Genomic DNA, 13,187 nt, shown 5'->3' on the forward strand with positions numbered 1-13,187 from the left:
AGGGCAGGACTTTTACACTGAATGGCAAGGTCCTGGAGGTGTTTGGGGAACAAAGAGACTTTGGACTGCAGGTTCATAGTCCTTGCAAGTCAAGTTGCAGGTAGATAGGATGATGAAGACGGTGTTCAGTATATATTCCTTTATTGATTCGAGCATTGAGTATAGGATGTGGTAGGTTATGTTGTAGTACAGGACGTTCGTTAGGCCACTTTGGGAATATTTTGTGCAATTCTGGCCTGCCTCCTATCAGCAGGGTGCTGTGAAACTTGAAAGGTTTCAGTAAAGATTTACAAGGATGTTGTTGCGGTTGGAAGATTTGAGCTACAGGGTGAGGAATAAAAAAGCTAGGGCTGTTTTCCCGAGAGTGCCATTTTGAGCAGTGATGTTATGGAGGTTTATAAAATCATGAGGGGAAGGGACAGGGAAAATGGACAAGGTGTTTTCCCTGGAGTGGTGGTGTCCAGAGGTAGAGGGCATTGCTTTACGGTGAACGGATAATATTTCAAAGGGGCCTAAAGGGCAACTCTTTCATGCAGTGGGTGGAATGAGCTGCCAGAGGGAGTGGTGGCGGCTAGTACAATTACACATGTTAAAGGCATCTATATAGATATATGATATGGAAGCGTTTACACGGATATGGGCCAAGTGCTGAAAAATGGGAATAGATTAGTTTCGGATACCTGGTTGGTATGGATGAGTTAGACCGAAGGGTCTGTGTCGGTGCTATACATCTCTATGACTGTGGGATCATAGCAGCCAATACTGCTCTGCTTCATCTCTGGGCTCCCTCATGACAACTTTGTCAATATCTAGCTTCCTCAGTCTTGAACAATGGGTGCATTTTTGGTCTGTTCAGTAATTTATTATTAATTTTACAGACATTTCTGTAAGTTAATTTTTCACTGCCGCCCAGCCCCTGACCATGTGCTGCTTATAAATTTTTTTCTGGAAAATCTTTGACAGTCAAGAATTCTTTTTTTCCAATAAGCAAGTGTATTTTCTTTCCATTTCTGACTATAAATTCTGCATCATTTTCGTTCCCTGTAATCCATTTTGCACTCCCTGAAACATCAACTGTGTTTCTCCTTCCACAGATACCAGTGATTAATGCCAAAGCCCTGTTGCCTGTGGAGGGGGTGATGTTTGTCTTTCTTGTACAACTGCAGTTTGTGTGGTGAAGGTGTTCCCACAATGTGATTGGGTAAGAGACATTATAGATTATTCATTACAGCAACAGTGATGATTTAAAGAAAATGTCCAAATCAAGAACAGTTTGTAGTTTTATTATCCTGCTTATAATTTCACAAAAATATTATTGGGAACTTTAGACATAAGGCCAGAGAAGGATGATATTAGATCAGGTGAGCAAAAGCATTGCCAAAAAGCAGGTTTTGAGGAACGTCTTAAAAGAGGAAAGCAGACCTGTGAGGTTTTGGCTGGGAATTTCAGACCTTGTTGCTTTGGCAACTGTAAAAGCAGCCACACAGGTGATGTAATGAATTAACAGGTCATTGGGAGTCTCGAACAGAATGGGTTGTCAAAGTCTCGAAGCAGCGAACTAGGGATGATCACAACCAGGAATTAAATCAAGGGTGAGAATTTTAAATTGAGGGATGTGGGCCGGATGCTGGCAGATGAGACTAGATTGGGTTGGGATATCTGATCGGCGTGGATGGGTTGGATTGAAGGGTCTGTTTCCATGCTGTACATCTCTGTGGCTCTATGTTGTTGGTTATGAATAGGAGCCTTTTGATGGATCAACAAATTTTGGTATAAGGGAGTACTTGGGCAGCAGAGATTTAGTTTTTTCTTGAGATTACAGGGAGGTTGAATGTGGGAAGCTGGCCAGGAGTGTGTCTGGAGATAACACAAGGTGGATGAGAATATATGAGCTGAGAGAAGGGTAGAATCAGCTAGAAATAGTGGTGTTGGAGTGGGACTGGGCTGTCCCCCTCATCTCACCTCTGGGATTCAGCTGGTTGTCAGTTTGTGAATGAGGCGGTAACACAATCGGGAGCTGAGTGGCCCTGGTGGAGCCTAAAATGAGTGTCACTCAGCTGGCTGTTGCTGAGCAGCTGCTGCTTGGTAGCCCTGTTGATGACGACTTCCATCACTTTACTGCTGATCGAGTGTGCACTGAGAGTCGGAAATTGTCTGGGTTGGATTTGCCCGGTGTTTTTGTGTTGAACATGCCTGGGCAATGTTTCACAATGTCAGTAGATGCCAGTGCTGGAGCGGTACGTGGCTTGGTGGGTGGCATGTTCTGGAGCACAAGCCATCAGTGTTATTGCCAGAATATTGGCAGGGCCCGTAGCCTTTACACTACTTAACCATTTCTTGATGTTATTTAAACTGAATCGAACTGGCTTAAAACTCACATCTGTGATGTTGGAAACCACTGGAGAAGGCTGAGATGGATCATCCCACTTTGCACTTCTGGCTACAAATGCTGTTGTCTTATCTGGTGCATGGATGTCTGAGGCTCCTCCATCAGTAATGGTGGGGATATCTGTGATGCTTCTTCCAGTGAGTTGTTTTATTGTCCATCACCTTTCACAACTGGGTGTGGCAGAACTGCAGAGCCCTGGCTGATCCATTGGATGTAGGATCACTTACCTCTGTTGCTTGCTGCTGATGCTGTTTGAAATGCAGATAGTCCTGTTTGGTAGCTTCACCAGGCTGGCACTTCATTTTTGCGTAAGCCTGGTGCTGCTCATGGCGTGCCCTCCTTTCCTGTCCATTGTGATGGGTGAGTGTGGGATTTACAAACCCATGAGATTACAGATTGTGCTGGAATACAGTTCTGCTGCTGTTAACGTCCTACAGTGCCTCAGAGAGATCCAGTTTGAGTTCCTACATCTCTTCAAAGTCTGTCCCATTTAGAACGGTGATCGTGTCACTCAACACAATGGAGGTTTTTCTCAGCTTTAAGCCAAGACTTGTGTCTCCAAAAGGAATGTGTGATGGTCGCTCTTACCGATACTGTCATGGATAGATGTATCTGCAACTGGTCAATTCATAACAATGAGATCAAGTGTGTTTTTCCCCCTTGGTTCCCTCACCACCTGCTGCAGACTCAGTTGAGCAGCGATGTCCTTTCGGACCTGGCCAGCTCAGTCAGTAATTCTGTTGCAGAGCTAGTCTCGATTGTGGACATTGAAATCCTGTACCTAGAGTACGTTTGACACCATTTTACTTCCCCAGTGCTTCCTCCAAATGTTGTTCAATATGACAGAGAAGTGATTCATCAGCCAAGGGAGGACGTTACGTGGTAATCAGCAGGAGCCATGAGATTTCCTGGTCTCCGGAGTCAATGCTGAGTACTCCGAGGGCAAATCCTTCCTTTCAGTGCCACCACCTCTGCCTGGTCTGTCCTGCTGGTGGGACAGGACATATCCAGAGATTTCAGGAGAAAGTGAAGACTGCAGATGCTGGAGATCAGAGTCGAGAGTGTGGTGCTGGAAAAGCACAGCAGGTCAGGCTGATGAAGAGCTTAGGCTCAATATCGATTCTCCTTCTCCTCGGATGCTGCCTGACCTGTTGAGCTTTTCCAGCACCACACTCGATATCGATGGATGGTGATGGTGGTGTCTGGTCATTATCTGTAAGAGGGCTCCTGAAGAAGGGCTCATTCCCGAAAAGTCGATTTTCCTGCTCCTCGGATGCTTCTTGACCTGTGCTTTTTCAGCAACACATTTTTAGCATTGTCTGTAAGAGTGGATTTCATGAGCCTGAGCATGTCAGGCTGTTCCTTGATTGGTCTGTGAGACAGCTATGCACATTTTGACACCAAAATCCAGATGTTAGTCCGGAGGGCGTTGCACCATCGAGAGGGCTGATTCTGTGGTTGTATTTTCTGGTGCCTTGTTAGATGCCGAGTGGTCCATCCAGTTTCACTCCTTTGTTGAGACTTTGCAGTGATTATTACAGTGAATAGCTGGCTGGGCCACTGTCGGGTTGGGAGGATTTTTTCCGCCATTGACAATGGTTCCATGGAGATTAGGAGATTCCTAATTCCAGTTATTTTTTCTTGAATTCAGATTCCACCATCTGCCAAAGATGGGATTCGAACCAGGACTTCAGTCGTCTGTTTTAATATTTTGGATAAAAGCAAAATACATCAGGTTTGTTCACTCATTTTAAATATCACTTACCCAGGTTTTGTTTCTTTGTGAAACACTGCCCATCATCCTGTCTCCTCCATCCTTCTCTCCAACAACAAGAGTTTGGAGCACATGGAGTTTCTCTGTCACTAAGACTGAGATAATCCGATCTGCTGCTTCCCTCCCTCCCACACACCCACCCACTTAGTCAAACTGCCTCATGTGGTGTTCCCGGTTTTTGTCCTAAACTTGCATCTTTCTCCAATCTCATGTCAAGCCTTATCAGAGCTCATCTTGACCAATTACCCTAATTTCACTAAACCATAGACTTTCCAACTCTCTTTCCTCCTCCTCCTCCTCCTCCTCATCAGTCCCCCTCACCGATTCACAGATATTGTTCCTTGTTCTGTCTTTTCTGGTTATGTCCTTCCATCCCAAAATCCTGCTCCATCTCCACTCTCCCTTTTCTTTCTGAATTCCTTGCATTTGGTGTCCTTGGTCTCTTCTGTATCTCACGTACATACAGCCAGGAGGTGACATTATGCAAAAGCACCATGTTAGGTTTCACATGGACACTGACGATGCCCAGCTCTCCCTCCCCATCATCCATCTCCATTACTCCACTGTTACTCAGTTATCAAACTGCTTACCACATTCCCACGACTCGATTAGGTGCAGTTTCCTCCAATGAAACATTGTAATGATTAAACCCATTGCCTTACAAATTCATTTCCCTTCCTGCTGAGCCTCTCCCTCTCACTGGGAACTAGGCAACAGAACTACACTCTTCACAATATTGCTGTTATATCTGACGCGAAGCTGACTTTAGGATTAGACATCTACACAGTTCCAAACACCAGGAATTCCAATCTCTTAAACGTTGCTTGTCTCCTCCTCATCCCAGCTCCATTGCTACTTAAACCCCTTACCCGTAGCTGTTGCCTTAAACTTGACAAATCCGAAACAGAACCTTTTGATTCTGTGACTGACTCAGAATCTGGTTTCAGATTCCCCTCTCAGTATTTACCCTCAGGCACATCAGTGTTTATTCTGTCAAACCCCTTAAGAATCTGGTGGTGCGGTCTGATTGTAGGTGGTGGAAATGGCAGAGGATGATCTGGGTGGAAGGTAAGGACCTAGGGGGGGGGGGGGGTGTTCTATCCTTGTTGCAGTTGGAGTTGTCAATTTCAAAGGTAGAGATGCGGGAAGTGGAGGAGATATAGTGGATGGTCTTGACCACATGGGAGGGGAAATTGCAGTCCTTGAAATACGGGGCTATCTGGTATGTTCTGGCCTCACTGGAATACTGCAGTAAGCATGAGACAGAGATGTTGGCCAGGGAACAGGCGCATGTGTTAAAGTGGCAGGCAGCTGGAAGCTCGGGGTCTGTTTTTGCAGCAGAGCGTAGATCATCGATCGCCATTTCCACCACCTCCACTGAGATGCTGCCAGACACAGGTTCCTTTCCTCTCCATTAGCAGCTGTGAACTATCCCAACCACATTGTATTCCACTCCTTTATGTTTCCAAATGTTCCGGTCTCTCTCTGGGTTCTGTACCTGCCCATTATTTACTCTTTAACCCCTATCTCGTGCAGTACAAAGATCTACATGTCAGTTGAATTGGCCAAGCTAAATTTCCCATAATGCTCAGGGATGTGTAGGTGAGGTGCAGTAGTCAGGAGAAATAGGGTAGGGGAATGGGTCTGGGTGGGATACCGTTCGGAGGGACGCTGTGGACTTGTTAGGCCGAATGGCCTGTTTCCATGCTGTCAGGATTCTAATTTTCCCAGCTGCCATCAGTTCTGAGGAATTACACCCTGTGCGGTAAGTCTGAATTGGAAACTCTTAGTCCCGCATTTGCAGCAGATGGGAAAATGGCTGCGGCCCTCAGGCGGTGATAGGTTCTGGGATGTGGCCGCCATCTTTATTGGGGGCAAGGTACAGTGAGGCGCATGGACATGTCCACTTCCTAGGATGGGGAGGGGGGGAAAGGTTTGAAGAGAGGCATTTACACATCAAGCACATACCAAGAGAAAAGTATGTCTTTATATTCTTCCTGCACTGAATGTGAGTTTTGTTTTGTGAATTCATTTAATAGGATATTAAATCAGAATAATTGAGGCTGTGATCTCAAAGCAAGTTTTTACAGTCAATTGAGTCATCAGGATCTGAATATCATTGGCATTTAACTGTGGAAGGAGAAAGGTTTGTCTGTTCTGTTTGTGGGAAAATATCTCCAATATTTTTGTTCAGCAGAAAGATGTACAAATTTGTTGGACTACCCTTTGGGTGTGTGCTCTGTTCTGGGCCCTGCAGCTGTGGAAGGAGATAATGGACTGAAATGGAGCACATACTTATCCAAATTACATCTCATTTCTTTGTAAGTACTCTCAGATTAGACCCAATCACCCACTTCATGATGTTAACCTGTAAACTTCATATTTTCATTTATCTGCAAACTTCCCATTAAAAGTCCTTATGGACTCAAATTCCAGTACCTTTTCCAGGTGGGATGTTCCAGATTGTGACAACTGTCTGTTCAATCAGAAACTGCTGAGGTCCATGTTGACTCTGGGGTTACAAAGGGATGAATTGAAAGATGAGATGCTGTCCCTGAGCTCCAATTGAGATGCGTTGCAACAGGACAGGAGGCTGAGGGCAGTGTAGGTGTGAGCAGGCAATGACAATGACAGTGCTGCACTGTGAGGGTTGCTTGACTCAATGAGTATTTTGGAGTTGGGTGTAAACAGAGCGTGGTGAGATAGGAAGAAGGTGAAGCTGAAACTCAGTTTTAATTCAGGCCGTTCAGAAATTCCCATGGTCCCAATGGGAACAGCCAGTTTTTAAGTGATACCTGCGGAGTATTTGTTAACAGGTTTTAAAGTAGTTTTCCGGAGGGCAGTTGAGCGTTAACAACATTGCTGTGGGTCTGGAGTCAAATGTAGGCCAGAGCAGGTGAGGATGACAGTTTCCTTCCCTACAGGACATTAGTGAACCAGATGGGTTTTCTAACAATCGACAATAGTTTCATGGTCATCATTCGCCTTTTCATTCTAGATTGTATTGGATTCAGATGCCGCCATCAGCCATGTTGGGATTCTAGCCCTAATCCTTGGAACATTGCACATATCACTCATCTGGCAGGAATACCATTAAGCCATTGCCTCCCTTTTTAGCAATGTTTAAAAGAAAGTTCCATCATTCTACGTGTACAATGTGAGATAAAGTACTGCAACCTCCATGTGTCAGCCCCGACAAAAGGTCAATCAACAGAAATTTGTTTGGGGGCGAAATATTTCACTTTTTTTGTGGGGGGCAGGTGGGTGGTTTTTTTAAAACAAAAATGAATCCAAATAAAAATCTAATGCCACGGACATGTAATTTCTGAAGCCGGAGGGGGATTACAGAGACAGGGAAGGTTGTGGGGCCAGAGGGGGACTGTTGTCCAAACATCACTGTGGTGTACATGGACTGCAGCATTTCTGGGAGGCGGTTAACCACCACTTTCTCCAAGACAAGGAAAGGTGGCCAATAAATACTGGTCTGGGCAGCAAAGGCAACCCCCAGTGAATAAAACCAAGCAGAGACCTCTCTGAGCTGACTTGCTGTGAAGTTAAAAACCTCTGGAAATGGAGTGGGCAGAGAAGAGAAACAGTGACATTTCACAGCTGCCCTCAGAGAGACCTCACCCTTGGAAGTACTCAGAGCCGGGGATCAGCTCAGTGAGTTTCAGTCTCTTCAAATATCAATCTTAGTCGGTTTTATTTTATTAAATCTACTATCGTGAGTCAGGTGAGGATTTCTTTTTAATGTCTTACGGTCTCTTGATTAAATGTTTAAGATATAAAACGTAAGCACTAAGTTATTCTCGGGCAGTATTTTTCGAGCAGTCAGACTGTGCCTTAGTCTTGGTCTGTAGATTGTTAAGGCGGAGAGATGGCCTGTTATAGAGTGACGTGCTGTTCCTGTCGGATGTGGGAGATTAGGGAGAGTTTCAATGATCCTGATGATTATGTCTGCAGGAAGTGTGATTGCCAATCCTATTAGATCGCATGGATTGGTGGAGGAATAATTAAAGGCTGCGAGGAATTGACAGGAGCTGGGGAGTGTGATAGGTGGCAGTCTCAAGATTGCAGTCAGGTAGATGCGTTACCTCCAGGAAAGTTAGGAGGGGTATGTAGGTACTGCAGGAGTCTCCTGTGGCTATCGCCATCTCAGACAAGTATACTGTTTTGGGAAATGTAGGTGGTAAAACACCTTCAGGGGAATGTAACACTGACAGCCAAGTTACTGGCATTGAGACTGGCTTCTAACATAATGTGAGGTATATCCAGTTCCACACGATCGAAGGTGATAGGGGACTCTCTAGTCAGTGGCACAGTCTACTGTTTCTGCAACTGACAGTGGGACATCAGAATGGGGTGGTGCCTCCCTGGTGCCAGTGTCAAGGATGTTTCGCAGAGGGAGCAGAATATTCTCAAAAGAGAAAATAACCAGTGGGAGGTCATTGTACATTGGTACCAATGTCATAGAAAGGGGGAAGCATGGGGTCCTGACGAGCAGGGAGATTTGCTAGTGCCACTCGGGAGGCATTAAACCAGTGAGGGAGTCAGGGTAATCCTAAAGAGATAGTGAGAAAAGAGGTGAGTCTGAGGCTGGTACTGTTCACCGGTCAGACTGTCAAGGCAGGCAAGAGCAAGCCACAGAATGAGGTGCGACGGACCAGTTGTACTGCATTTATTTCAGTGCAAGAGACCTGACAGGTCAGGTAGGTGGGCTCAGGGTATGGTTTTGAACATGGCACTGGTATATTACAGCAATTACAGAGGCATCACTCAGGGATGGATAGGACTAGCAGCTTAATGTTCCAGGGTATAGATGCTACAGCAAGGATAGAAAGGGACCAACAGAGCAGGGAGAGAGGTGTTTTTTATTAGGGATGATATTATAGCTGGGCTCCGGGAGAATATTCCCGGGAGTACATCCAGGCAAGTTATTTGATTGGTACTGAGAAATAAGAAAGGGATGACCATCTTACTGGGATTGTATTATAGACTCTCTCCCAATAGTCAGCGGGGAATTGAGACACAATTTTACCGGGAGACCCCAGTTATCTGTAAGAATAATATGGATGCAATGAAAAGGTGTTTTAACTTTACCAGCATGGCCTCTGAGTGCTGTAGTGTTAAGGGCTTGGATGGAAAGGTATTCGTTCAGTGTGTACGAGAACATTTCAGATTCAGTTTGTAGGATGTACCTTCTAGAGAAGGAACAAAACCTGACCTGTTTTCTTTATTTATTCACAGGATGAGGCTGTAACTGGCTCTGCCAGCATTTATTGCTGCGTTTACCCAGAGGGCAGTATAGAGTCAACCACGTTGCTATAGGTCTGGAGTCCCATGCAGACCAGACCAGGTAAGGATGGCATTTTCCTTCCCTAAAGGTCATGAGTGAACCACATGGGTTTTTCCAACAATTGACAATGGATTCCTGTCGTCACTAGATTATTTTTTCCAGATATTTATTGAATTCACGTTCCAAAATCTGCCGTGAAGATATTCAAACCCATGTCCCCAGAACGTTATCTGGGTCTCTGAATTTACTGTCTAGTGATAAATTCACTCCATCATCACTGCCTCTTAGGAAATGAGGCACGGTGAGTGACTGAGGTATCAGTGGGGCAGCACATCAGCACCAAAGATGATGATTGTGGCTCAGTGGTTAGTGCTGCTTCCTCAGCACCAGGCACCTGGGTTTGATTCCAGCCTCAGGCAACTGTCTGTGTTGGAGTTGGCACATTCTCCCCAGTGTCTGTGAGAGTTTCCTTCGGGTGTTCCAGTTTGTTCCCACAGTCCAAAGATGTGTAGGTTAGTTGAATGAACCATGTTAAATTTCCCATAATGTCCAGATGCAGTATATGAGGTTTTGGGATGTGCAGGCAAATCTCTGCCTGATGTGAAAAGATCTTTTTGGGGTCTTGGTAAGATGTCAGAGGGTGGTGTGGCCGCAAGTTTTACATTTCCCGTGGCGGCAAGGGTGTGGAGCATGGGTTGGTGGGATGGTGTGGACCGAACATGGGAGGTGCGGAGGGAATGGCCTCTGCGGAACGCAGATAGGGTTAGGGATGGAAACATGTCTCTGGTGGTGGGGTCTGACTTTAGGTTGCAGAAATAACAAAGGTTAATGCACAGTATCTGGAGATTATTGGGGTGGAAGGTGAAGACCGCGGGGTTATATTCTTTATTGTGGCTGGAGGGGTGGGGTAAAGGCGGAGGTGCGGGAAGTGGAGGGTAAATGTTGGAGGGCCTTGTTGATCAAGTCGGAGGAAAACTACGGTCCGTGAAGTAGGCCTTTCTGGGATGTCCTGGAATAGAATCCAAAAAGATTAAACAAATATATCACAGACAAAAGATTAACTGGAGCAGACAATATGACCCTGTAAAGGTCAACAATGCTGTCTCTGGAACCACAGGGGGTGCAAAGATATCCAAATATTTCACCTCATTTTTACTGGAGAAGTATATGTAAGCTCGAGAGATTGGAGAAATAAACAGTGATAACTTGAAAAGTTTCCATGTTACAGAGGAGGTGGGACTGGGTGTCTTAAATCGCATCAAGGTGGATAAAGCCCTGGAACCTGATCAGGTGTATCCTGGAACTTTCTGGAAATCTAGGGAAGTGATAGTTGGGCCTCTCCTGAGGTATTTGTATCATTGATAGCGCCAAGTGAGGTGCCATTATTTTAAAAAAGTGGTAAGGAGAGGCCATGGAACAAGAGAACAGTGAGCCTGAAGTCAGTGGCAGGCAAGTTGTTGGAAGGAATTCTGACGGACAGGATATCCATCTATTTGGAAAGGTAAGGAATGACAGGGAGAGTCAATGTGGCTTTGTACATGCACTATTGGGTCTCACTAACTTGAGTGAGTGTTTTGAAGTGACAAAGAAAATTGATGAAGCCAGGCGGTGAATGTTGTTTATATGGACATTCAAATATGTTCCACAAAGCAGACTGGGTTAGCAGGGTTAGATAACATGGAATGCAGGGAGAGCAAGCCATTACAAAACTACCTTGAAGGTATCAGGCAGAGGATGAAGACACCAAAATTGGAGGTGTAGTGGACAGTGAAGAAGGTTAGTTCAGAATACAACAGGATCTTGATCAGATGGGCCATTGGAGCAAGGAATGGCAGACGGAGTTCAATTTAGGTAAATGTGAGCTGTTGTATTTTGGAAAGGCAAATCAGGGCAGGACTTATACACTTAATAGTAAAGTCTTGGGGAAAGTTGCTGAACAAAGGGACCTTGGAGTACAGGTTCATAGTTCCTTGAAAGTATAGTCACAGGTAGGCAGGGGAGTGAATGCAGCGTTTGGTACGCTCCCCGTTATTGGTCAATGCATAGAATAGAGCTGATTTGCCGTCATATTGAAGCTGTACACGATATTGATTCAGGCCCTTCTGGAATTCTGTTTTCAGTTCCAACCTCCCTGTTCTTGGAATCAGGCATCTGATTGGGTACATGAAGAGGGAGGATTTAGAAGGATAAGGGTGAACCGCTGGCAAATGGGACTCCATTAACGCTCTCTGTTATTGGTCAATACATTGAATACAGAAGCTGGGACGTCATATTGTGGCTGGTCAGGACATTGATTACCAACTTCTGGAATTCTGTTTTCAGTTTGAAATTCCCTGTTCTGGGAAGGATGTTGTGAAACTTGAAAAGGTTTGGACAAGATTTACAAAAACGTTGCCAGGATCGGAGGATTTGGGCTACAGGGAGAGGCTGAATATGCTGGGCTATTTTCTCTGTAGAGTCAAAGACTGAGAGGTGACTTCATGGAGATTTATACAACACGAGGGGCATGGATAAGGTGAGCAGCTGGGGTCCTATTTCCTCAGGTTAGGCTACAGCACATGGGTTTAAGTTGAGAGAGCAAAGATTTAAAAGGGATCTAAATGGCAACGTTTTCAAGCTGAGTGTGGTGTGTGTATGGGAGGAGCTACCAAATGAAATAGTGGAGGCTGATATACTAACAACATTTAAAAGGCTTCCAATTGTGTACATGAATAGGAAGGGTTTTGATGGATGCAGGACAATAGCTGGTAAATGGGAATCCATTAGTTTAGGATTCCTTGTTGGCACGGACGAATTGGACCAAAGTTCTGTTTCTTTGATCTTAATAAATTAAGATGCATTCCTCTCTTTTGTGGAGAGCTCGCTGAAGCGCAGAAAACTATCCTTGGAGGTGAGCAGGTGAAGCAGTGATTTCGACCTGGTGCAGATTTGCTTCCAAGGTTTTGAATTTGCAGATAGAGAGAGGAATTGTTAACACTGTCACAATTTTTAGTAACTACTTTCAAGTAATTGGCAAATAATACAAGGTGAAAATGTGAACACTATTTTACTCAGTAAGTTCTGAGCATTTGGAACAGTCTGAACGACACAGATTCAGCAGGCATTCTCGAAAAGACTTAGAATTTTACTTTTTAAGGAAAGATTTGTGGGGATATGGGCACATGGGAGGGGACTTGGGACAGATTTACAGCATCTCCAGTGGGAGAGAGTACAGCCCCAAATGGGCTGAATAGGCCCCAGCCCCTGTGCTCTGTGATGCTGTACCATTCACTGTGAATGATGAAGCTCATTCCAGGGCAGAGAGAGGGAGGAGCCAACCACTCACCCCTCAATCGACGCTGGCTTAATTAACTGCAGCTCTAGGCAAATGGGAGAAGAGTCTGTGTTGTCCTGCAGCCAATGGGAGTGAATGAGGGGTGTGGCCAGTAAGACAACACCTGTCCATGCGCTGTGCAGGTGCAGTGTCACTGGGTGGGGGTGGGAGAGACAACAGAGACTGGGACAGAGGCTGTCGGACCTGAATTACAAACTCCCGCTAAATTAAAACCAAAAGAACTGCGGAAGATGTAAATCAGAAACAATAACCAGGAGGTTCTGGAAAAGATCAGCAGGTCTGGCAGCATCTGTGAAGAGAAATCAGAGTTAACGTTTCAGATCCAGTGACCCTTCCAAAGAACCGATGTTACTGAGGAAAAAAAAATAGTTTATATGCAGAAGATCGTGTGGGG

The sequence above is a fragment of the Hemiscyllium ocellatum genome, chromosome 28, assembly GCF_020745735.1.
Source record: "Hemiscyllium ocellatum isolate sHemOce1 chromosome 28, sHemOce1.pat.X.cur, whole genome shotgun sequence".
Lineage (NCBI taxonomy): Eukaryota > Metazoa > Chordata > Chondrichthyes > Orectolobiformes > Hemiscylliidae > Hemiscyllium > Hemiscyllium ocellatum.